Source organism: Engystomops pustulosus, chromosome 4, assembly GCF_040894005.1.
Source record: "Engystomops pustulosus chromosome 4, aEngPut4.maternal, whole genome shotgun sequence".
Taxonomy (NCBI): Eukaryota; Metazoa; Chordata; class Amphibia; order Anura; family Leptodactylidae; genus Engystomops; species Engystomops pustulosus.
Genome location: NC_092414.1, coordinates 152,422,322 through 152,448,408, shown reverse-complemented (window position 1 = coordinate 152,448,408; position 26,087 = coordinate 152,422,322). Strand labels below are relative to the sequence as shown.

The window sequence follows — 26,087 nt, the reverse complement described above, 5'->3', positions numbered from 1 at the left end:
AGTCCCCCTGCTATGTGCCCCACACACAGTCCCCCTGCTATGTGCCCCACACACAGTCCCCCTGCTATGTGCCCCACACACAGTCCCCCTGCTATGTGCTCCACACACAGTCCCCCTGCTATGTGCCCCACACACAGTCCCCCTGCTATGTGCCCCACACACAGTCCCCCTGCTATGTGCCCCACACACAGTCCCCCTGCTATGTGCCCCACACACAGTCCCCCTGCTATGTGCCCCACACACAGTCCCCCTGCTATGTGCCCCACACACAGTTCCCCTGCTATGTGCCCCATATAGATCCCCCTGCTATGTGCCCCACACACAGTCCCCCTGCTATGTGCCCCACACACAGTTCCCCTGCTATGTGCCCCATATAGATCCCCCTGCTATGTGCCCCACAGTTCCCCTGCTATGTGCCCCATATAGATCTCCCTGCTATGTGCCCATATACATCTTCCTATGTTCTCCCTCTCACCTCACTCACTCCTGCAGATCCGTGCACTGCCGCCCCCTGCAGGTCATGTGATCGTGACATCATCACAGGTCCTGCAGGGAAAGCAGTGAACACTGTGCCTGTCTCATCACGATCTATGTCCGGAGGACTTGGATCGTGAAGAGAGAGAGAGGAGATCCGGGGCACCGGCCAAAAGATCCGGGGCACGGGCCCCGGATCTTTTGACCTAGCAACGCCCCTGCCGAGCGGGTTTTCAGTGCAGCTGGTGGCATCATCACCGATAAGCGTACACGCCTGTCGACTGACAGCGCTGACAGGCTGACGCTTATTAAGATGAATAAAGCCTGGATTTTTCATAATTTCCAATCTCCACCAGGTGAAGGAAGCTCAACCTGAATAATTTATCCACTCCTCCTCCTCCTCATTTTCCTCCTTCTCCTCCTCTTTGTACACTAAAGCAGAGGAAACTGGCTATTTTTTGACAGGGCCCACTGGCTCTAGCTATAGTACTTTATGCATTTAATTTTTCTGGAGGGCCACCTACCCGGTCCTCTGTTTTAAACAATTTTTGGGAGTGCCACATACAGGCACTCAATCTATTCAATTTTTCTGGAGGGCCACCTACCTGCTCCTCTTGTTTGAAGACTTTTTTGGACTGCCACATACAGGCACTCAATCTATTTCATTTTTCTGGAGGGCCACCTACCTGCTCCTCTGGTTTGAAAACTTTTTTGGACTGGCACATACAGGCACTATCCAAATTAAATTGTCTCCATAGCAGCCTCCACACGTTGTCTCCATTGCTACCTCCAAAAGTCGTCCATATAGCTGCCTCCATACATCGTCCCCTTATCAAACGAGGTGTGTCAGGCAGAAATTTGGGTTGTTTTCATGGATTCCACATCAAAGTTGTTAACTTTGTCGCCACCCTGCTGTGTTATCCACAAAATATACTGGCAAACTTTTATCATTTACCAATATTATTTCAGCGCTTCTTGCGCATCTGTTTACATTCCCCTCACCCGCCATATCCTAAACTTATAAGAACGCTACTACACTTGATCTTATACAAAAGGTTCTCTTAGAAGTGCTGTTTGGGAAGTAGCCTAGAGATAGGGGCTTGGATTGGCGAAAGCTCGCCTGGCAGCGGAGCGCCAGCTCCATGCGCATCATGCGCTTCTTGCGCATCTGTTTACATTCCCCTCACCCGCCATATCCCAAACTTATAAGAACGCTACTACACTTAACTTGGTGCAGGCTGGGACCGAGTCTGACCCTGGGGCTGGTCATATACTGCCGACGCAGAGGATTGCGGGGCCTACCTCGGTCCAGGTCTCAAAGGCCTACTATACCTCCTCCTCCTCCCACCCCTCCTCCACCTCCTCCTCCTCCGAATTACCATCCGTGGCCATGGCGCCATCAGTCGGTAGCTCTAGGCACAGCAGCAGTGCCGTCGCTAAGCGACAGCAGGCGGTGCTCAAACTGCTGAGCCTAGGCGATAAAAGGCACACCGCCCAAGAGCTATTACAGGGCATTCCACATCAAACTTGTTAACTTTGTCGCCACCCTGCTGTGTAATCCACAAAATATACTGGCAAACTTTTATCATTTACCGATATTATTTCAGCGCTTCTTGCGCATCTGTTTACATTCCCCTCACCCGCCATATCCCAAACTTATAAGAACGCTACTACACTTGATCTTATACAAAAGGTTCTTAGAAGTGCTGTTTGGGGAGTAGCCTAGAGACAGGGGCTTGGATTGGCGAAAGCTCGCCTGGCAGCGGAGCGCCAGCTCCATGCCAAGATCCAACTAACATAGTTTTAACTGCAGCACCTTTAATCTACTACTAGTTCACTGCCTCCATACATGGTCCCCTTATCAAACGAGCTGTGTCAGGCAGAATTTTGGGTTGTTTTCATGGCTTCCATGTTAACTTTGTCGCCACCCTGCTGTGTAATCCACAAAATATACTGGCAAACTTTTATCATGTACCGATATTATTTGAGCGCTTCTTGCTCACCTCCTTTGGTTCCTCTCTGCCACCCATTGGTTTGAAGCCTGAGTCCATTTAGGGTATGTCGCCATGCCACTCTCTAGCCTGCCGCTGCTGCCGCTGCCTCTGCATGCCGTCCCCTATAGTGTCAGGGTCAATTATTGGATGTTTTAGATGCTATCTTGCTTCATTCTGTCACTCTGTCATGGCCATGCTGTTGCCCATAATTTTGGCATAATGGTGCATTTAAGCAGCCTCTCCGTGGTGTTTCCATCCTTTTCTGAGGTTCCCAGGTGTTTGGCCAAGCTTCCCTGTGCAGAGCCTTGGTCCCCTTGAAAAATGCTCGAGTCTCCCATTGACTTCAATGGGGCTCGTTATTCAAGACAAGCACTCGAGCATCGGGAAAAGTTTGTCTCGAATAACGAGTACCCGAGCATTTTAGTGCTCGCTCATCTCTAGTCACCAGTGTAGATACACCTATTCCCTAGTCGTTAACATTTCTTTCCTTTCCCCCTGTTCTCTGCACTTCTACACATAGCAATGGGGTCCTGGGTTCAAGTCCCAGGGTCAACATCTGCAAAGAGTTTGTGCGTTCTCTCTGTGTTTGCGTGGATTTCCCTCGGGTCCTCCAGTTTCCTCCCACACTCCAAAAACATACTGGTAGGTTGATTAAATTGTGAGCCTCAACGGGAGCAAGGACTGATCTGACAAGCTCTGTGCAGCGCTGCGTAATCTGTGTGCGCTATATAAATAAAGAATTATTATTATTTACACATATTTTTTAAAAAGTTAACACTCAATGTACATAAACATTACATTTGGGATCCAAAAGTATGCAAGTGAATAATCCAGCATTATACGTATTCTATTAGTAAACAATATATGCTCCAGTTTATCCAAAAAGAAAAAAGACTATAATAACAAATTTCAAGGTGGTCCAGAGCACTTCATTTTATGCCATTGGGCCCATTTTCTACTTATGTCAAGTCTCTTAATAATTATAAATTCCCTCATATTTTTTTTCATAAGAGTAGCATTTTTCCATTTCCTCTATTATGGCCAGATCTGGCAAGATTTTGGACCTCCAATATTTAGCTATGTGTGCACGAATAATTGCACATATCCTATATACTACCCAAATAATTTGTAAATGTTTGCAACACGTAAATGTTGCGGGTATAGGTGTTTAACCCCCTGAATAAAGGCTTTGTAGGACCACCTTTGTCAACAATAACAGGTGCAAGTCTGTTGGGGGAAGGTCTCTGCCGGCTTTGCACATCTGGAGGCTGGAATTTTTGCCAATTCTTTAAAGAATAGCTTTAGCCCAGTCAGAGTGGATTATTTGTGAACAGCAATGCTTCCTAGTTAACATTTGGTGTTACTTATCATCATTGCTATATTAGGCAGTGTTTGACAATTGTGTGCTCAGGTATAAAGTCCACAAACCCAGACAAAAAAAAACTGAAGTAGGACAGGTGAAATCTGATAAGTTTACAAGTCTGTTATAATGACTGTATGTGTACTATAGTTATATCTATAGATGCCAAAGTATCCAGGCAGCTCACATGTGGTGGGGGCTGGGTGAGTGTTTGGAAACTACTACTAATAGATCTGTAACCTATTTGTCACTGGATAGTTTGTTGTTACTTCACGGTCTGATGCTGATGGAATTATTTCAATGATATGCAGCATCAACTAATTTAAAGGTGGTGATCACTTCATTGGATTGCTGGGTATCTAACATCTGACATCTGCGCATGGCTACAAAATGAACATAGAGAATGGAGAATGAGGGGTTAACTAAGTCTTTTTTTATCTAATTTCTGTTTGTAGCTAAAGAGTGGATGCAGAGAGTAGGGTGGACAGGAGTGTGAAATTCTTCTGCATTTAAGACCAGGCTTAATTTCTCCTGAATTTTAGACCAGGTTAGACTTGGTTTACCTTCTCCTGCATTTTAAACCAGGTTTAAATTCTCCTGAATTTTAGACCAGGTTTAACTTAACCAATAAACCTGGTAGATATCAGGGGCGGGAGCCTCCTAGTAAATCCTGCATGCAGAGTACTGGTTGGGGGTGGGGCAATTAAGGCTGTCTTCATAAATTACCCCCATTGTTCTGTTCTCTTTGTAGTGGCTAAGCCAGGTAGTTACAGCTCAGCTTCTACCCTAAAGTAAATGGGAGTTTGGCTGCAGTAACTCAGCTCAGCAACTACACAATAAAGAAAGCTGTGACTAATCAGTTGAGATCATGTGTTTCAGACTACATAGATCTCACATTGATGATCTATCAATAACCTAGCTTCAGTAAACAAAAGGGGTTTCATAATGAGATGACTAAATAAAAATATGTTTTTGAGTTTTTCTTATTTTCCCAATTGAAACATAAAAGTATAGCAAACTGTAACATATTATTGCAATGAGTTCCATTAAACCATTCTCATAAATGTAACTTTATGCTGAGCTTTAAATGCTCATCTGTAAATCAAATTATTGGTAATTGACCAGTATCCACTTTTTCCTGTACTCTTACTCCGAGAACTACTTGCCCTAGTGAATGTTTAGGTTAAACATCCTGAAGGGTTTCCCAGTATCAACAGAGTTGAACTTCTCTTAGATTTGCAAAGTTCCAGGCAGAGTCAGATAGGCCTTCTACAAATAGAATAGTGATAGGCAGACATAATGCACTACGCTATATTTTGTCCAAATCGATATGTGGGGCTGATAAGTAATGTTTAAGTACCGTATTTTTCGGACTATAAGGCACACAAAAAATCTTTGATTTTCTCAGAAATCAAAGGTGCGCCTTATAGTCCAGTGCGCCTTATATATGAATCGTACTTACAGACAACAGCTGCCTTGAACTATGCAGTGGTCTGCCACCTGCTGGTCATTCATCCTAATAATCAGGTGCGCCTTATAATCCGGTGTGCCTTATATATGAACCTAGACATTTTAGCAGGCATTTATTGATGGTGCGCCTTATAGTCCGAAAAATACTGTAGAATGGTATAAAAATAATGTCTAAAACAACTGTACCTTAAAGGGAACCTACCAGCCCGATTCTACCTATAAAGGTAGAAGGGGTGGTAGGTGGATGGATGGGACGTGAGGATAGCCCTTTTTTGGGCTAATCCTCACATCCCGGGTGTCTTTTACAAAACTTTATTACATCTATATGCAAATTTTTTTATGCGGCTACTGGGGCGTGGAGTAGCCGGACATTAGGCTACTAGTCGCGGCTACTCCACGCCCCAGTAGCCGCGTAACTTCGCCTACCAAGAAATCTTCGGCGCGCAGCTCCTGGTAGCTGCGCGCCCTCGTCCGAGTCCCCCGGCTACTGCGCATGCGCAGTAGTTCCGGCCCCGGAGCCGCGGCCACGCAGCCGAAGGCCTGCGTTCTGTGCATGCGCAAAACGCAGGGGTCCCAGACGAGGGCGCGCAGCTACCAGGAGCTGCGCGCCGAAGATTATCTGGTAGGCGGAGTAACGCGGCAACTGGGGCGTGGAGTAGCCGCAACTAGTAGCCTCATGTTCGGCTACTCCAAGCCCCAGTAGCCGCATTAAAAAATTTGCATATAGATATAATAAAGTTTTGTAAAAGACACCTGGGACGTGAGGATTAGCCCAAAAAAGGGCTATCCTCACGTCCCATCCATCCACCCACCACCCCTTCTACCTTTATAGGTAAAATCGGGGTGGTAGGTGTCCTTTAAGCTTCAAATAAAAAATAAAACTCTAACTACAAAAAAAGCCTATTCGACATAAAACAAAATAAAAATTATCTGTCCCTTAAAAATTGGTTTTACAATTTTTTTAAATAAACCTGTAGCAAAATTAGTCAGGATATTGTCCTAGCAGGCCCAGTAACAGGGTACAACAAAATAAACCTTTTTTTTAATGCAACCTAAAGCTATTTTATTTGTAATGGCCATACAACCATATACTGTAATCTAGTCAAGGTAACTGTGTTTGATTGCTGAATATGATTAACAAGTAAATTGGCCATACAGTATCTTATACTGCCCAGTATTTCTGTTTTTGTTAAACAGTTGTATGAATGCAGTGGATTCCAGCAATGAGCTGAACCTGATGAATACTGACCTAGTTGCTATTACCATACCTGTGTTCAACTAAATTTTAGTGATTTCCAAAGTAATGAAAATACAGAAGTCCTACCTTTCAGGACTGATGCAGACTTAAGTAATCCAGAGGGACAGCTGTAAGAATTGCTCCAGTCAGAAAAGAAAGCAGGTACCGCAAACAAATAATAGAACAATACACATAAAAGGGCACAACCCAATGACTATAAAAACATAAAAGATGAGACATAAGCAGGAAGGTATCAGGGGTATAAAGGAAAGAAATAGGTAGGGAAAATAAAAGGGAAAGAAGGACAGGAAGGGACAAGGACAAGACAGATCCTGAAAAAAATAGGATGGCAAGTTTTTATTGAAACCTCAACAGGTTTGGTGTTGGATTCAAATAGTTTTTTTTTTTTCCATGGGAGGGTCCTCCTGCCATGCCTCAAAAAGAAAACACAGGTCAATCAAATCTCAAGAGCCTATGAACCCCCTAGAGGTCTCCAGTGCAGGATAAGAGGCAAATGCCCCAGACATTATAAAACTTATCCACACTCCCTAATAGGAGGCTACTCATGATCCAAGAAAGTTTTGTTTCCAGGTATGTCACAGGTATAGTTCGAGATTTCCATACTCGTGCTATTGTTATCCTAGAGGCCAGAAAAATATCTACATTTGGATTTAGGAACATCAGGTTCTGTTACCATAGATGGAGATTTTCCCAGACTTTATGGGGACACAGTGACCGGATCACAGTGCTACTATTCTTAGCCTGCATTCATGGCACATCAGAGTGCTACTACTGCTAATATCTTAGTGTTGGGGAAGGGGAGAGAAGAGGGAAGAGTGGCAGTAAAATTTAACTTTTATTTTTTACAATAAAATGATACTTTTTATTCAGTGTGGAAGTGATTTAAAAAAGAATTTAAATAAATTCAAAAACTATTAGGGAAAGTTCTTGGGATATTATTCCCCTACATGAAAATGTAGACCCCTATCATTGATTTTGCATGTAATCCCAAATATTAAGGGATTGATAAAAGGGTTAGATTATGTTCTTTCTTTATTCATTGTTACAGTCTTAACTAATGTGATATTCAGCTTAGGCTTTGTTTGTCTTTTTCAAATTGTTATACAGTTTCATTGTTAGTATCTCCTTATTTAGTTTGGAGATTTAAACAAGTATACAATGTATTGTTGGAGAGACAATGTTACATCACAGTAAACAAAATGTATCCATTAGAATAGAAGCAAGCCGGGTTGAGTGTACAGCTTTCCCGGTAATGCCACGTTGTTCCACTGGGATGCATGCACAGCGATATATTATCTTTTAAAAAGCTTTTGACCCCTAGATGAAGCCGCATTATGGCGGCGAAACGGGAAAGTTCTTAACATCGCAAGTGAGTGAAAAGACAGCCAGATAACTCCAATCTATGAGCCACTACGAAGATAGGACATACAGAATAGATACACAGTCCGCTATTAGTTCAGGGAAGTCGCAAAGTGTATCTGATAGCGCTCCACACTACAGACAGAGTGTGAGAGCGTCTCCCTGCTAACACAGGGTCCGTGCCCGGCATTCTGCCGATCTGCGGACCTTGTATTAGAGTCCCGCGGCATACAAATCAAAAAGACTAAGTGGACTCGTACAAACGGGACAAATATAAAGATAACCCCTTATTACTAATAACAGCGGTTAAAAGTGGAGATCACTAAATGATAAAAGAGACCACATCACAGGATTAACATATATGTACCTCCTGCACAGCTTTTTAAAAAATAATGGGGGTCAATTACTAAGGGCCCGATTCACTTTTTCCCGACGTGTTACCCGAATATTTCCGATTTGCGCCGATTTTCCCTGAATTGCCCAGGGATTTTGGCGCACACGATCGGTTTGTGGCGCATCGGCACTGGCATGCACGCAACGGAAATCGGGGGCATGGCCGAACGGTAAACCCGACGGATTCGGAAAAACCGGCGCATTTAAAAAAAAAAAATGGTCGCACGGGCCATACTCACATGCACCACGATGAAGACGATGAACCTCGGGGCACCTCGGCGGACTTCGGCGCAGCAGCGACACCTGGTGAACATCAGGCGCAGGACCTTCATGAATCGCCGGAAGACCCAAACGCTCGTCAGAGAAGCCACCGCTGAAACGCGAATGGACCGGCTAAGTAAATGTGTCCCAATATATCGCTGTGCATGCATCCCCGTGGAACAAGGTGGCATTACAGGGAAAGCTGTACACTCAACCCGGCTTGCTTCTGCTCTAATGGATACATTTTGTTTACTGTGATGTAACATTGTCTCTCCAATGATACATTGTATACTTGATTAAATCTCCAAACTAAATAAGGAGATACGAACAATGAAACTGTATAACAATTTGAAAAAGACAAACAAAGCCTAAACTGAATATCACATGAGTTAAGACTGTAACAAAGAATAAAGAAAGAACATAATCTTACCCTCTTATCAATCCCTCAATATTTGGGATTACATACAAAATCAATGATAGGGGTCTATATTTGCATGTAGAGGAATAATATCCCCAGAACTTTCCCTAATAGTTTTGGAATTTATTTAAATTCTTTTTTAAATCACTTCCACACTGAATAAAAAGTATCATTTTATTGTAAAAAATAAATGTTAAATTTTACTGCCACTCTTCCCTCTTCTCTCCCCTTCCCCAACACTAAGATATAAGCATTCTTTAGTGGTGTACACCTGGCAGGAGAACAAGTAACAAGAATATAATCTCCAATTAAAAATAGTAGTCCTTCTGACCTGATCAATTGCTACTACTGCTACCCTGTATATATGGGCACAGCACAGTACCAATCCTCCAATCCTGCATAAACTGGGCCAGATTTATCAAGCTGTTTGAAAGTCAGAATATTTCTAGTTGCCCATGGCAACCAATCACAGCTCAGCTTTCATTTTACCAGTGCTCATGAATATTTTAAAGGGAAGCTGTGATTGGTTGCCATGGGCAACTAGAAATATTCTGACTTTCAGACAGCTTGATAAATCTGCCCCACTGTATGGGCACAGCACTACAGTACTCCTATCCTGTGTATATGGACACTGCACATTACCACTCCTGTTTTGCACATGTATGGGTACAGCACTGCGCCACTCCTATCTGGTGTATATGGGCACTGCATATTACCACTCCTATTCTGCATATTATTTATTCCTAGTCTACATATACATTATGAGCACAGCACATTGATACCTCCCTACAGTACAGATCGATTACTTTTCTTATCCTGCATATATAGCAGCAGCACAATATGAAAACTATAATTCTGTAAGTATCGGCAGAGCACAGTACTACTACTCCTGTCCTGTATTTATGGGCGCTGCATTGTACTACTATGCTCATTCAATATATGCGGCACAGCAAACTACTACTCATATCTTATACATATGGGCACAACACAGTACTACTACTCCTATCCTGTAACTATGGGCACTATATTTTACTACTACCCTTATTCTCTATATATGGGCACAGCACAGTACTACTACTCATATCCCGTATGTATGGTTTCCCTTTGTGGGAATGACAGGCATACCTCTGTAACCCTTGCTCACCTATGTGTAAAAACAGAAATAGGGAGCATTATGAAATGTACCTTTACAAGCTAAGCATTTCTTACATAGCTTTGTAGAATACCACATGATATATATTCTGAATGGAATTCCCCTTTAAGCATTCTGCATTTCATACATTTTTAAAAAGATATTACAACAACCCTTATCCAGGGTAAAACAAAGGGTTGTTTGCAAGTTGCAGGCAAAATTCTTGTATATTTGAATTCTTTGAATGTTACTATGGTTATGGTTGAGTCTGTTCTTATATTAATGCTGCACTGATTATACCATTATGTATGTTCATTGTACTGCAACATGCCCGCTAGGGCCTACGAGGGAATGGATTCAAAGAGTCCAGGAGGTGAATGGCATAGTGGCTAAGGCATAACTGGGTGGTCACAGTGGCCCTCTCTTGGCAGATGGCACTCTCCCACACCTATAGGGGCTGACTGCAACAAAGCATAAAGGCCAAACAATGGTAACGATCTTCCTTTGGGCACTTCTGGTTGGTAACAGTCCCAAGCTGATGTTAAAGGGGAAGTTTATGATGTTAAGTGGCTTGCCCAGGGACACTTTGAGTAAAAAGGGATACCAGCTCACCTTCCTTCATAACGTGGTGAGCGAGGCACGGACCCCACTTCTGCTGGGGCATGGACAGCCTGAGACAAAAAACGATTCATGGTCCAGCCAAGCTCCAAACACTTGCATTTTTAATCCTTTATTGTTGCATTAAATGACAATACAAAGCATCCAATTGTGGGGGGATAACAGCAGCTTACGCGTTTCGGACAAATATACTGTCCTTAATCATAGCTGACAACTAACATCATAGACAAATATTTATAATAAAACCCGACCACATACTCCACCCCCTAAAGGAAGGTTTTTACCCTCCACAATTACCCTACTTTGGACTCCCCCAGCATGCTGCTTCCTGCCCCCGAAGGCGTTCCGTTTCCTAGGTGATAGGTCATGTGATCTTGTCTCCAGGGATACAGCTTGGACACGTGATCCCCCCGATCACGCAACATCTTTTCGTCACGCACATTGTTCCTGATGCTACGGACTATAGAGAATAACTATATTAGTAACGAGTGTATTGCACTACTACAAAGTTTATTCACATGAAGAGTTTAAGCTTTGTAATCAAAAAGTCTTACGTTTCAAACTGCATGTGGGCCCAGAGTTTCCGTTGTCAGGGGCGTCAACGGAAGTAACCTTCTGTTAGGGGGTGGAGCATGCGGGCGGGTTTTATTATAAATGTTTGTCTATGATGTTAGTTGTCAGCTATGATTAAGCATACCTCCCAACATCTGTGAAAGGGAAAGAGGGACAAAATGGCGGCACGCGCAGTGTGCCGCGGCGATCCCCCTAAGCCACACCCCCAATTTTAGCCATATTATAATAATAAAAATCATCTCAATTAAAAAATAAAAAAAAATTTCCTCATTGGGATTTGAACCTAGAACCTGCAGTGTCCATGAACAATAATAACATAGCACCTCAACCCACTGAGCTATCAGCTCTGTGATTATCAAGTATTAGAATTTTGGTAACTAACTCCCGGGCTGAGTCCTCTTCATACAAGGGTGGGGGTTGTTGCATATTGCAGCAAACCCCCACCGCTAATAACCGCGGTCGTTGCTTGCACCGATCGCGGCTATTAACCAGTCCGTTGCCGCCGCGCCCCCGAACGTCATCGGGGGGCGGCGATCGGTTGCCATGGTAGCCTCGGGTCTTCGTTTGACACGAGGCTACATGGCTTCTGCAGATTCGTTACAATGAGCCAGTGGCTCATTGTAATGAATGTGCTGCAAAAATGCCATATATTGCAATACAGAAGTATTGCAGTATATGGTAGGAACGATCTGACCATCTAGGGTTAATGTACCCTAGATGGTCTAAGAAATCGTGGAAAAAAAAAAGAAAAAAAAGTTTAAAAAAGAAAAAAAATTAATAAAATATTAGAACTGATATAAAACATAATAAACAGTAAAAATAACTAATAAAAAAATTAGGTATCAAAATATAAAAACAGTTACGGCCGGCGGTGACCTCCGAGGCGGGAAATGGCGCCCAAATGTCCGAAATGCGACTTTTACACCTTTTTACATCACATAAAAAATGGAATAAAAAATGATCAATATGTCGCACAGACCTCAAAATGGTAGAAATGAAAACGTCGGCTCATTTCGCCAAAAATGACACCTCATAAAGCTCCGTGCGCCAAAGTATGAAAAAGTTATTAGCTTCAGAAAATGGCAATTTTTTTTCTTTTTTGTACACATTTGTTAAATTTTTTTAAATGTATTAAAACACAATAAAACCTATATAAATTTGGTATCACCACGATCGCACCGAACCAAAGAATAAAGCTGAGGTGTTATTTTGAGTGCACAGTCAAAGTCGTAAAAACTGAGCCCACAAGAACGTTTTTCTACATTTGGAATTTTTTTCAGCTTCGCAGTACACGGCATGTTAAAATAAATAACATTAAGGGAAAGTAAAATTTGTTACGCACAAAATAAGCCCTCACACAGGTCTGTACACATAAAAATGAAAAAGTTATGGATTATTGAAGGTGGAGAGCGAGAAATGAGCGAAAAAACCCTGCGTCCTTAAGGGGTTAATGCCTTGGTATATAGAGAGGGATCTTCTCAGAGATTATTGTAATTATTGCGACTATTATTATTATTATTATGGAGATTATTATTATTATTGAGATGATTATTATTATTTTTTCTATTATTAATAATCATCTCCATAATAATAAAAATAATAAAATTTATAATAATAATAGTCTCAATAATTACAATAATAATCTCTGAGAAGATCCCTCTCTATATATCAGTGCATTGTCTGTGTCACAGTGTAAATGGCAGATAACACTTCTTAGTTACCAGAAATCCTCAGCTCTGTATCACTGGGCTTATAGCTCAGTTAGGTAAGCTTCTGTCTGCAGTGCAGAGGGTCCCAGGTTCGATTCTCAGCCTGGGCAAAACTTTATGTAATTTAATTATATAAAGAGCTTGTGTCTGGGGAAGCCCTGGAGACCATATATGGACAGGTGCTGATCTGACCTGATGACGTGGTCCCTGCGCTAAGCCGACACTTCTCTGAAAAGGATTCCCTCCCGATGTCTGCTCTGGGGAACCCTAGGAGATGCAGTGACCATATATGGATAGAGATCTGAAGCTGATGACATGGTCCCTGCTCTCCGCTAAGCCCGACACTTCTCTGAAAAGGATTCCCTCCCGATGTCTGTACAAGCCATTCTGTACTGTTAAGTTAAGACTTTCAAAGTATTTACTATGCGGACACAGCGCCGGGACACAGCGGGACCTGGGGGGAAAATCCGTGATCATAGCTGCCCGTGACGCGGGGCAGAGGTACGAAAAACGGGAAAGTCCCGTCAAAATCGGGACGGTTGGGAGCTATGGATTAAGGACAGTATATCTGTTTGAAAAGCGTAAGCTGCTGTTGTCCCCCCACAATTGGATGCTTTGTATTGTCATTTAATGCAACAATAAAGGATTAAAAACGCAAGTGTTTGGAGCTTGGCTGGACCATGCATCGTTTTTACCTTAGCCCAGGGACACACAAGGAGACAGTCGGATCAAAATTGCAGTTATTGTTTCAAGCCGGAATTCAAACAGTACATAACACAGTACATGAACAGTAGTATAGCATCTGCCACTGGTAGCAGTCTAGGCTGAGGTAGAGTTGGCTTTACATGAAGCTACGGGTCTGGCTGATACCTTCCACAAGCTGGTGGCTGTAAGGTTCGGACTATCCCCTTAATTCTGCAGCCCCACAATACTGCAGCCGTGCAGTGACAGTCTGCAGGCTAGCACTCCTGCTTTTATACTCGTGTCTGATACATAAAACTCTTTACTCTCTCTACTACCTCACTCTAATCCAGGGGTCAGGAACCTTTTTGGCTGAGAGAGCCATAAGCACCACATATTTTAAAGTATAATTCTGCGAGAGCCGTACAATGGGGCTTATTTACTGAGGGTCCCGCGGCCGCATTTTTGTCGGGGATCACGCCACCCGCCGCAGAACATTATAATACACACGCCACCCCCCGCAGAACATTATAATACACACGCCATCCGTCGCAGAACATTATAATACACACGCCACCCCCCGCAGAACATTATAATACACCCGCCACCCGCCGCAGAACATTATAATACACCCGCCACCCGCCGCAGAACATTATAATACACCCGCCACCCGCCGCAGAACATTATAATACACCCGCCACCCGCCGCAGAACATTATAATACACACGCCACCCCCCGCAGAACATTATAATACACACGCCACCCCCCGCAGAACATTATAATACACCCGCCACCCCCCGCAGAACATTATAATACACCCGCCACCCCCCGCAGAACATTATAATACACCCGCCACCCCCCGCAGAACATTATAATACACCCGCCACCCGCCGCAGAACATTATAATACACCCGCCGCAGAACATTATTATACACCCGCCGCAGAACATTATTATACACCCGCCGCAGAACATTATAATACACCCGCCACAGAACATTATAATACACCCGCCGCAGAACATTATAATACACCCGCCGCAGAACATTATAATACACCCGCCGCAGAACATTATAATACACCCGCCACCCGCCGCAGAACATTATAATACACCCGCCACCCGCCGCAGAACATTATAATACACCCGCCACCCGCCGCAGAACATTATAACACACACGCCACCCGCCGCAGAACATTATAACACACACGCCACCCCCCGCAGAACATTATAATACACACGCCACCCCCCGCAGAACATTATAATACACACGCCACCCGCCGCAGAACATTATAATACACACGCCACCCGCCGCAGAACATTATAATACACACGCCACCCGCCGCAGAACATTATTATACACACGCCACCCGCCGCAGAACATTATAATACACACGCCACCCCCCGCAGAACATTATAACACACACGCCACCCCCCGCAGAACATTATTATACACACGCCACCCCCCGCAGAACATTATTATACACACGCCACCCGCCGCAGAACATTATTATACACACGCCACCCGCCGCAGAACATCCCAATACACATTTGTTAAAGTGTCTGCGCCAGTTTTATGTGGCGGCTGCTCTGTGTCCCACAAGACTGCTAGACTGCTGTTACTGCTAAGCCGGACCATGCGCCACATTTATTACTGACGTGCACCACAATTTTGTCTTAGGTCCTAGCTATTTTGTATCTCAGCTGCTGCAGAACCTCACATTAATGTAGAAATGCAGTAGTGGGGGAAGATATGAGGGGATGATGCATAGGGGTCTGTAAGGGACACTTAGGAGCTTCATAGCTGCTCCTGCACACAGGACACTAAGGGGTTAGTGCAGAGTGTGAGGAGACACTGGGGGGAGGGAGCACTTATCTGTGGCTGATCCCCGGCTGCTGACTCCTCTCCTCAGGTTCTGGATGTCTCCTCAGTATGCAGCTCTCTGGTCTCCTCTGTCTGAATCTCCCACGCTGCTACATCCAGCGCTGGGATTGGCTGCAGGCAGACATTCTCCTCCCCTCCCTCTCTCACATGGAGGAGGCTGCAGGGAGGGAGAGAGAGGCGCCGCCCCTGAATTAACCCCGCGGACCCTGCTCTGCTGAATACATCCAGGGGCATTACTACAGCCAGGGGCACAACAGGAGCCAGATAAGAGCCCCTGGTCTTGACAGGCAGCGTAGCAGATGCCACGGCTGTAGTAATGCCCCTGGATAGGAGCCCTGGCTGCGAGCCAGATGCGGCCATCAAAAGAGCCACATCTGGCTCGCGAGCCATAGGTTCCCGACCCCTGCTCTAATCCAATCCTCATCACTCTAGTAACAAACCAGCTGCTTAGGTGAATGTGACCAGAAGATGATTTCTCAGAACCAGGGCAGAACCCCTTTTTTAAACTTAGGGATCTCCCTTCTAGATGATTACAGGCTGCGGCCAATGAATACAGCCTAGTGCTACCAGGTGACCACAAACAGTAAATAACACAACATACATATTAAAATATGTTAATGAAAAAAAATTAAATAAAAACTAGAAATACAGGTAAGTGTTGTAGGTGTTGTCCCACCTAGTTCTCAGACAGATACAAGGTTACTGAGCTAGCCTGCAGCCACATACCGGACGGGGGTGACCAGTGTCTCTAGAGCAACACCACAGGTATTATCTGGGTCACTACAGTTATGCAATATGCATGTTATTTGTAATTCCTAAAATGTATATATGTTTTTGGCAGAGCAGACAGTCTTAAATTTTGTGTGCAATGAATGCATTTTGCAACACGCAGGTTCTCTTTTTGAATTTATACGATACATGTACCTGTATGAATGATTTTCGGACAGCATTGCAATGAAATATGTATAATAATGCATTCGTTTTTAGGGCAATTACGTTTTGTTGACGTTTCAGTCAAAACAACCTTTTTAAATTCCAGCCTTCTATGGGTGTAGGATGTAGGAATGTTGTGATGCTCCAGCACAGCATCTCTACTATCTACACTCATCAATGGATGGGGTGGATAACTCACGGCCTCATTTCTTTCTTTCTATGTTCACAGTGTGGTACAAACTTTCCCATGTATTTTTATGTTCTCATACACACGGCTTTGCTTTCCTTGTGTGTGAGCCAACTGCCTGGGCCCAAAATTCAGAGCGGGTCCAATTCCTGAGCATGTTTGTGGCTCGGCATATCTTTATTGATGTCACATGGTTCGGCAAAGAATGGACAATAGCTTTACACTTCCTAGCACACTGCCATACATAGCACAGTGACAGTACCTATATTGTCGCACAGAATTGAACACAAGTCATGGGAAATGGATGTGATGGCCCAGTCCTATGACATGGAAGCCGCACATACCCAGAGGTGATCAATTTTTATTTCTTTCTTTATGGTGTAAACTATGACAAATTCCTCATGTGTCGTGGGCCTTCATACAGTGGTCCGACCATGTGCATTTTCCACATAGTATAGCATTATTTGTTATGATAAGTATAAGTATCATAATACAGAGCTGGTACTCATAGTGCACAGGACAAAACCTCAGGGGTGTAACCCAGGGGTAGAGGGTCATCCTTAGCACCTGGAGGATACCTGGCCCTGCCATAAATCACAGGGGTGTAACCCAGGGGTAGAGGGTCATCCTTAGGACCTGGAGGATACCTGGCCCTGCCATAAATCACAGGGGTGTAACCCAGGGGTAGAGGGTCATCCTTAGAACCTGGAGGATACCTGGCCCTGCTATAAATCACAGGGGTGTAACACAGGGGTAGAGGGTCATGCTTAGGACCTGGAGGATACCTGGCCCTGCCATAAATCACAGGGGTGTAACACAGGGGTAGAGGGTCATCCTTAGGACCTGGAGGATACCTGGCCCTGCCATAAATCACAGGGGTGTAACCCAGCGGTAGAGGGTCATTCTTAGGACCTGGAGGATACCTGGCCCTGCTATAAATCACAGGGGTGTAACACAGGGGTAGAGGGTCATCCTTAGGACCTGGAGGATACCTGGCCCTGCCATAAATCACAAGGGTGTAACCCAGGGGTAGAGGGTCATCCTTAGGACCTGGAGGATACCTGGCCCTGCTATAAATCACAGGGGTGTAACACAGGGCTAGAGGGTCATCCTTAGGACCTGGAGGATACCTTGCCCTACTATAAATCACAGGGGTGTAACACAGGGGAAGGGGGGTCATCCCCAGGACCTGGAGGATACCTTGCCCTACTATAAATCACAGGGGTGTAACACAGGGGAAGGGGGGTCATCCCCAGGACCTGGAGGATACCTGAGAAAAGACAAAACAAAAACAACGGAAGAGGACGGCGCCTCGCGTAATAACGTAGAGACAAGTGGGTTCCGATTACGGTGAGAAAGGTGGAGGCTCACCTGGTAACCACTTGGGTACAAGTGGTGTTAGAGATCCAATTGGGGGAAGGATCCTTGTTAGTGCGGAGGTTATATTCTTAGGTTACTGCAGCAACTCGTAGGCCCTCCGAACACCGGTGACCGAAGGTACCGTGAGGTAAATGATACAGAAATAGAAAAAATGGAGAGGGCCAGGTGGGTGCGCTTGTAACCAAACAGAAATCTCCAAATATAGTAAATTACACGATATTTATTGGAAGCAGTAAAATTCGATGGTAACGCGTTTCGGGGAGACCCCTTCGTCAGACCAAAAGTGCGAGCGCTGAGTCGGAACTCAGAATGGGAGAGCTGAGAGGGAGCTCAAGCGGTCAGCTGCTGGAGGATACCTGGCCCTGCTATAAATCACAGGGGTGTACCACAGGGGTAGAGGGTCATCCCCAGGACATGGAGGATACCTGGCCCTGCTATAAATCACAGGGGTGTAACACAGGGGTAGAGGGTCATCCTCAGGACCTGGAGGATACCTGGCCCTGCTATAAATCACAGGGGTGTAACACAGGGGTAGAGGGTCATGCTTAGGACCTGGAGGATACCTGGCCCTGCCATAAATCACAGGGGTGTAACACAGGGGTAGAGGGTCATCCTCAGGACCTGGAGGATACCTGGCCCTGCTATAAATCACAGGGGTGTAACCCAGGGGTAGAGGGTCATCCCCAGGACATGGAGGATACCTGGCCCTGCCATAAATCACAGGGGTGTAACACAGGGGTAGAGGGTCATCCTCAGGACCTGGAGGATACCTGGCCCTGCTATAAATCACAAGGGTGTAACACAGGGGTAGAGGGTCATCCTCAGGATATGGAAGATACCTGGCCCTGCTATAAATCACAGGGGTGTAACACAGGGGTAGAGGGCCATCCCCAGGACATGGAGGATACCTGGCCCTGCCATAGATCAGGACGCCTGATGCTGTGCTGCAGAGCCCTGGCTCGCACAGTAGGTGGCGGTGTGGCGTCTGGCCAGATTTCGGATTCCTCCTAACAAAAGGAGGAAGGGGTGGTGACCCTGGAGGAGAGGGAGGCTGCCCGGAGCAGAGCTGCGCTGGGAGACTAGTGCTGGAGTAACTGCACAGCAGAGGGGACTGGCAGAGGAGGTGAGTGAGAGAACTTGTCATGTGAGGTAACTTGCTGAGGATGGAGGCAGACACCGAGGAAAGTCTGACAAACTTTCTGACAGGACGATGTCTGTGCTCATAGTTCACACCTTTCAGGTACCTGACCGCTTCTAGCGCAACTCTACATTGCGTGTCCCTGGTGTTCTGCTGATATGGAGATCGGAGCTTCTCCACACTGTGCGATTTTACTGCGTTCGGCTGAGTTCCATGTCTGCAATGACCTTGGGTGCCTGGATCTTCGCTGTGTGTTGAGTTGCTGGACTCAGGTGATAAGAGTGTTAACCAGTAGGTGCCCAGGACTGGTGGTCATTCTGGTTGTGGGCTCAGGTGTTTCTGCTATGAGGGTCCTGGAGGATCAGGAGACTGTGCTCACTCACAGAAACAATAAAATGTACCATATGTGAAGATCCTCTGTGGGTGCCTGTATACAGCAGCCATGTGTGTATTACTGCTGATAGTCAGGCGGACCCCATAGTGCATGGGGGTACTGGGTGCTGATCACATTCTGTGTGCGGGGTTTATTATAAACCAACCATCTGAACCATAGAGATTGCTATGGTCTCCTGCAGACAGGCCATGTGGCTGGTGTCAGACCCCGCCATACTTATCACCTGTCCTAAGGATAGTTAAAGTGTAACTAAACCTTCAACAAGACTGCATAAATCAATAATGCGGGTGATAATAGTAAACATTGTAATGTATTTTATTAAAGAAATCTGTTCATGTGCCCTTCTTTTTCCTCTGCCTTTCTTCCTTACTTAAAGGGAACCTGTCATCAGAAATTGGCCTAATAATTCACTAGCAGTGTATTGCTAAGCAGGCTCTAGATGTTTCTTTCATGGCCTGGAGTGGTGATGTCATCCAGAAAATCAACTTTGAAGTATGATGTAAATTAGTTTTAGGAGGCGGAGAGTTTAACACTTAAAGGAAACCTACCACTTGAAGTGGCAGGTATAAGAGGGAACTACCGAGCACCAGCTCAGGGTGAGCTGGTGCCGGAGCTTGCTTTTGTTAGTGTTTTAAACCGCAGTACCGCGGTTTAAAACACTTTTTAAACTTTATGGCCGGAGCTGCTTCGGCGCAGGGAGGTACGCGCTCGGCGCACCATGCGCGTGACCATGTGCACGGCTCTCCGCGATACTGCGGTTTAAAACACTAACAAAATTAAGCTCCGGCTTATTATACCTGCCACTTCAAGTGGTAGGTTTCCTTTAAGCTCTCCCTGCCTTATAACGCCTTCTTCACTGTAATTGACATTAGGACAATATAGATCAGATTTCCTGAGGTCCAGCGCATGAAGTCAATCACATGGGAGGAGGTGTTCAGAGGAAGGGAGAGCTTGACTTCAGTGATAAACTCTCCACCTCCCTGACTTTATACATCTAACTTGCATCTCTCTTCAAAGTTGATTTTCTAGATGATGCCACAAAGCTGGACCATGAAAGAAACAGGATATACAACCTGCTCAGCTGCTTGACAGCATACTGGTAGTGGTTTATTAGGCAAATTCCTGATGACAGGTTCCCTTTAAAGGAAATCTACCATCAAAATCAGTCATAATAAACACTTACACATAGATCCAGGCACCTTGACTATGGTGATCTTCTTATATCTGTTATCTATGGCATCCCTCCTCCAAGCCTGAAGGGCTTTTTTCAGACAAAAACATGTTTTAACCTTGTTATATTTTGTCCAGCCGGACGTGAACGTTATATAATGAGGGGTGTAGGTTCTTCTATTCAGCAACACCTCTAAAAGTCAGTTTAAAAAGTAATTGGTAAGAGCATCTTGATCTCTAAGGAATTTACATGAGCTGTGTCAGGGCAGCTTTAGATTTATAATGGGTTGTCCATAAGGAATGGTCCCTTATGTTACAGTGTCAGCACTGTTGTTTGGCAGGCAGGGACTCCTAGCATCATATATTGCTATGATGCAAGGACTCCCATCCTCTGCATTGTGTTATATTCATGGAATGTGACATCACAAGGGGCCTTATGTTTAGCCCTGGCCTTGGTGCCTGTGTAGCCTGTCTATGGTTTCCTGAGCACAGCCACTGTCTCATTCACAGCGAAATTGCCTGCGAGGCACAATTGACCTTTTCAGTTTATTTTCTTTTCTGACAGACCTTGTAAAGGTTGTGCTGTATGTTTATATATTTACCTACATGCACTGTATTCACACGCAGCTGCTCTGTCACAGTAATACCTGTAACTTAAAATCGGATTCATTTATCTACATGGGTTAGGTGTTAAAGGGGTGACCCCATTTTTTTGAATCTTTAACAGGGTAAATATAAGACCTCATTAAGGTCACAAATATTATACATACCTTGTTAAAGTTTTGCATTAGTTGCAGTTTACATTACAGGAAGTCTTGGAGGGTGGGCAGAGGTTTCGGAACCCAAGCAACAGGACCAAGGGCTTCCTGTGACGTGACCTGCGGCAACTGGTGGTGAGCAAATAATGGGGTCACCCATGTTATATTTGCCCTTTTTAGGGTCTGATACTTACCCTGTTTAAGGAAATGAACCAGTGAAAAAACAAAAAAACGCATGTGTTGACGCATGTGTCAACAATGCGTTTACGGTTGCGTTTTGTAAACACACGTGTTAACAGCTGTTTAATTAGGCAAATCACTCTTCCGCTATTGCAATGCGTTTTTAAACGCATTCGGTAAACGCGACATGTGACCGCACCCTAAGCGGAGACCAGGTAGGTTTACGTTTACAAATGTAATTAAACACAGTGGGGAGAAGCTTCTCCTAGTCGCAGTTGCTTTTACAGGAGACAAGGAGCATGGCAGACTCTGAGCATATACATATAAAAACATATTCATTTTACTTCTTATAAATTAGTGAACTTCCATTTTTTTTGTTATTGTTAGAAAATACTAGTGTGTTTGCGTGCGTGTATAGTATATGTGTGTGTGTGTGTGTGTGTCTAATATATTATATATATCTCAAACTTTTGGCTTGCCTTTTTCTTTAATGTTTGAGACTTTTCATGCTGCTTTTCATGTTGTTATTTATGACTTTTTTAGCGCCTAAAACAATCTCCTCTCAAAGTTTGCCATTGTCTAGTTTTCTGCAGTGTTCCCCGAGTTATCAACCAAATCCAGATGTGAAAGTAGGGACTTTTTTTGTTGCAAATCTATAGCTGCCCCTTACCAGGCGTAGAAATTAGCTAACTGATTGCGACTTTTGCAGACATTTTGCAACTTTAGTTAATTTGCAACTTAAGACCAAATGCCACATGTATCAATAAGGAAAAACCACTAAGATACATCTGACCAACAGAAAGTCCCAAAAAAAGACTGACAAAGCCGGACTTCTGATACATGTGCCCCATTGTGTGGCTTGTGTGTTGCTATGTTTGGGTGGGATCCCCAGTGGTCACAATGGCTCATTAGCATCCCTCTTCTGGCCTGTGGGATAACAGGCAGCGCAGCACATGAAAAGCTGTCATTAGCTAAACTCCTAATTAAATGGGAAACCTGTCAGCATCTGAATAGATGTGTCTGCGCTCCAAGTATGCAGCCACATAGCTGAAGTGGCATCTTTAGACAATACCCATTTTCTACAGGGGTGGGGATGGTACTGCGCTTCCCAATAACATTCTTTGCATTCCTGAACTCTGGGCACCTTCTAAATTCCCCCCTCCTGTGTCATGAATTAGCTGATTCCTAGGGAGGAGAAAGGGTGTGATTATTATTACTATATGGAGAAACATGTTATGTAACGGAGAAGGTTGGATTTGCATTACATAGAGATCTTAAGTTCCCCTAAGGGTCACAATAATCTGTTGTAAGCATTATATTAGCTGGTAACTAATATGTCTAGTAGTCTGCGTGTGGAAGGTCTGGGAAAGCTGGGTGTTAAAAAACACATGCATTTTTGAAAAACGCATGCGTTATTTGAAAACGCATCAGTTTTTGAGAGGTTTTACCAATCATCTTATTGAAAACTGGTCAAAAAACGGATGCGTTTTTTTTTTTTAACGTGTGTGTTTTTGGATGGACTGCTTAAAACAGACCAAAACCGGGTTCAAAACTCCATGTGTGGCATCACCCTAAAGCTGAATTGGGATTTATAAAAAAATAAAAAAATAAATGATCTGGATCATGTTATTTAATTGCTGTGGATCCCAACGTTGCAATGGTTTATCTCTGCCCCCTGCTGCAACAAAAGTGGGAGATACGAGCATTAGCTGATGTGTGCGGCATCACTGTAGGATTACTGCTGGGGTATATTCAGCAGCCATTCTGCAGTCTGTATTGGATGTGATATCTTCTGATAATGTGTTATTGTATTGAGACCTACAACAATTGATCTGATCTACAACATTGGACTTTGGAAATGTGCAGAAGCGCCCAAGGAACCTGTGGATATAACAAATTTTTGAGACCAAGCATACCGTATATATATATATAATATATAAGTCGACCCAAGTAGAAGACTCAAATTTTTGGTAAACCTTATTGGCTCGAGTATAAGCCGAGGGTGGGAAACATATTAGTCACATCCTCCTCCAGTTATGAAATGCCCCATGTAGCCAGGACCCCCCCTCATCCTCTTCTGATGAAATGCCCCCTGCAGCCCTTTGTCATAAAATAAACTTGCATACTTGCCTTCTGGCGCTCCCGATGCTTCTGCCCCCGTGGGCTTTCTTCTCTTGGCTGTAACAGCCAGCAGAGACGCGTCTATCCGCCAGCGCAGTGTGCATGGACGCGTCTGCCGGCTGTTACAGCAGAAAGAAAGAAGAGGAGCCACGGGGGCAGGAGCATCAGAAGCGCCAGAAGGCGAGTATGTTAGTTTATTTATTTTAATAGACTTGTGAATAAGCAGAGGTGGGGGTTATAGACGAGTATGTACGGTATTTCAGTATCTTCATGCAGTTATGTGCCGCAGACAATTATCCCTGTGGTCCCTTGTTTGTGGCCTGGCTGTCCATGGTATGTGAGGTCCGCTCCCACGCTGAAGATGATAGGAAAAGCTTAGTAGTCTAACGCTGTAGGCTGTGGAATCCATGGCCTTGTGCAGGAGCCCAGGTAAAGCCCCTTTCACACAAGTTTGTGGTCTGATAAACGTCCCCATAGACGGATATGGCGCCTAGTGATGGTGGTGAGACAAATGTGTGGCACCCCACCATGTCACCTCTACTCCTCTACAGTGCATGGTTGTAGGCTTAGTGGGGAAAGCGTACGGTTGTGTGAAAGCAGCCCAAGTATGGATGACTTTTATCCACATGACATCCATAGACTGGAATAAATGTACAGTATTTTGCACAAAAGTAGTGCCGCACACAGACTGATGTGTGAATGAGGCCTAAGAGAAAATGAAATAACAGGAACATTAAAAGGTGTCTTCTTTGTTCTGGACCTTCAGAGATAAGTGTAATTTTTTATGTAAAACCCCTGCAGCTGAAAATGAATAACCTCATATATGTAATACATTAATGATAAAGCCTTGTGAACATAGTGCCAGGGGTAAGGGTATGCTCACAATGGTGGGCTGCGGATTGTCACTGGGTCTGCTGTCCATGGTGTCATCCTTTTTCAGCACAGAGGAAACACCTGATGGAGTGTTTTCATAAATGTATCAGTACATTGTATAATAATGGGCACAGGGAGAGCTTCCGGGATTTATGGCACAGTATTGCCGGCTGATCCTGTGCTTTCATGTGTTCCTATAGGATTGTAGCTTCCAGTCTAACCGTCTATACAGTTTTCTCAGTGGGATCCTCCTTGAACACTTGCCTGGGTCCACTTTAGGCTTAGGTCAGGCTTCCCAGTTCAAAGTCAGTGTCATTGTTCCCAGTCAGTGAATTTACACACCTTGACATTTATTCATAGAGAAGAAAAGAGGGGTCAGGACCCCCCAACCGTAGTAAATCAATTTTTTCTTTCCCTGACTATGAAATGTAAGTTTACAGCTTCTATGTAAGACTTGCAGGTCTTTGTGTGGTGTTGTTTGTGTGTGTTATAAAGATGATTTTATATAAACTCTGGAATTTAGTCACATTATTGGGCATTGTAGACGTCTACTAATAAAGCTGCCCGGCTGTACATTTATGGCTTTTTTTTCTCTCTCTTTTGATATGTAACACCATATTATATGCACCAGGCAACATGCAGGCTGTATGTACTGTGATCTGATGTGTCTATGGAGCCTTCAAGACGTCAAATAAAAGCATACTGTTTGTATAACCAGGAGCCCATCACCGTTTCATACATTTTACTTTGAGTATCCCTGTTTTGTCTCCAGGGTCAGCGGAGGGTCTTCAAGTCCTTCATTATTAAGGTTACTGTTCTATCTTTCCCATTTGTTTGGATTTTCCTTTTGTTTTGAAACGTTTAATGTTGGCATTATATTATATGTATACTGTTTTCTCTGTATGTATAGGGACTAAAGTGGTGCAGCTCTGTTTTATGATGCCTGTGGTAAATAATGCAGTCTCTATGCCATGAGGCTGCATTCACACCTGGTGCTTGAGTTGCTTTTTTATTAAAACAGAAGTCAAGCACAACAGGGAGGAGTTTGGGTAACTAGCGCCACATGTTCTGCTTTGTTTTCATTTAAATGTCACATGTGAATGCAGCCAGAGAGTAGGCCCACACAGGACATAAATGCAGTTACTACATATTATAGGACCATCTTAGTTACACACATGCCTTGACTAAACTCCAATAAATTCAACCCCCTAGTATCCTGCAGACTTATCCAACAGTGGTTAACCAATTCAATGCAATGGTTGAAAGTTTTTGAAAACATTCTGTGATGTTGTTGCTGCAAAAATCATGACATTTAGAATGGAATATGTCACTGGATCATTTTCATGTTATGCCTTGCCTTTAAAGCCACTTTG

The 26,087-nt window shown here is 44.3% G+C and overlaps 1 protein-coding gene across 3 annotated transcripts in view; it reads left to right on the top strand.

The window, feature by feature from the left end:
* The first annotated feature begins 18,974 nt into the window (after positions 1–18,974).
* The window catches only part of CGNL1 (cingulin like 1), a 71,697-nt gene continuing 64,584 nt past the window's right edge, over positions 18,975–26,087 (top strand). For 2 of the 3 annotated variants that reach the window (XM_072148136.1, XM_072148133.1), the window contains exon 1: positions 18,975–19,203. The gene's annotated coding sequence lies outside the window, so the exon portion shown is untranslated. The other variant, XM_072148135.1, reaches the window with a different exon arrangement.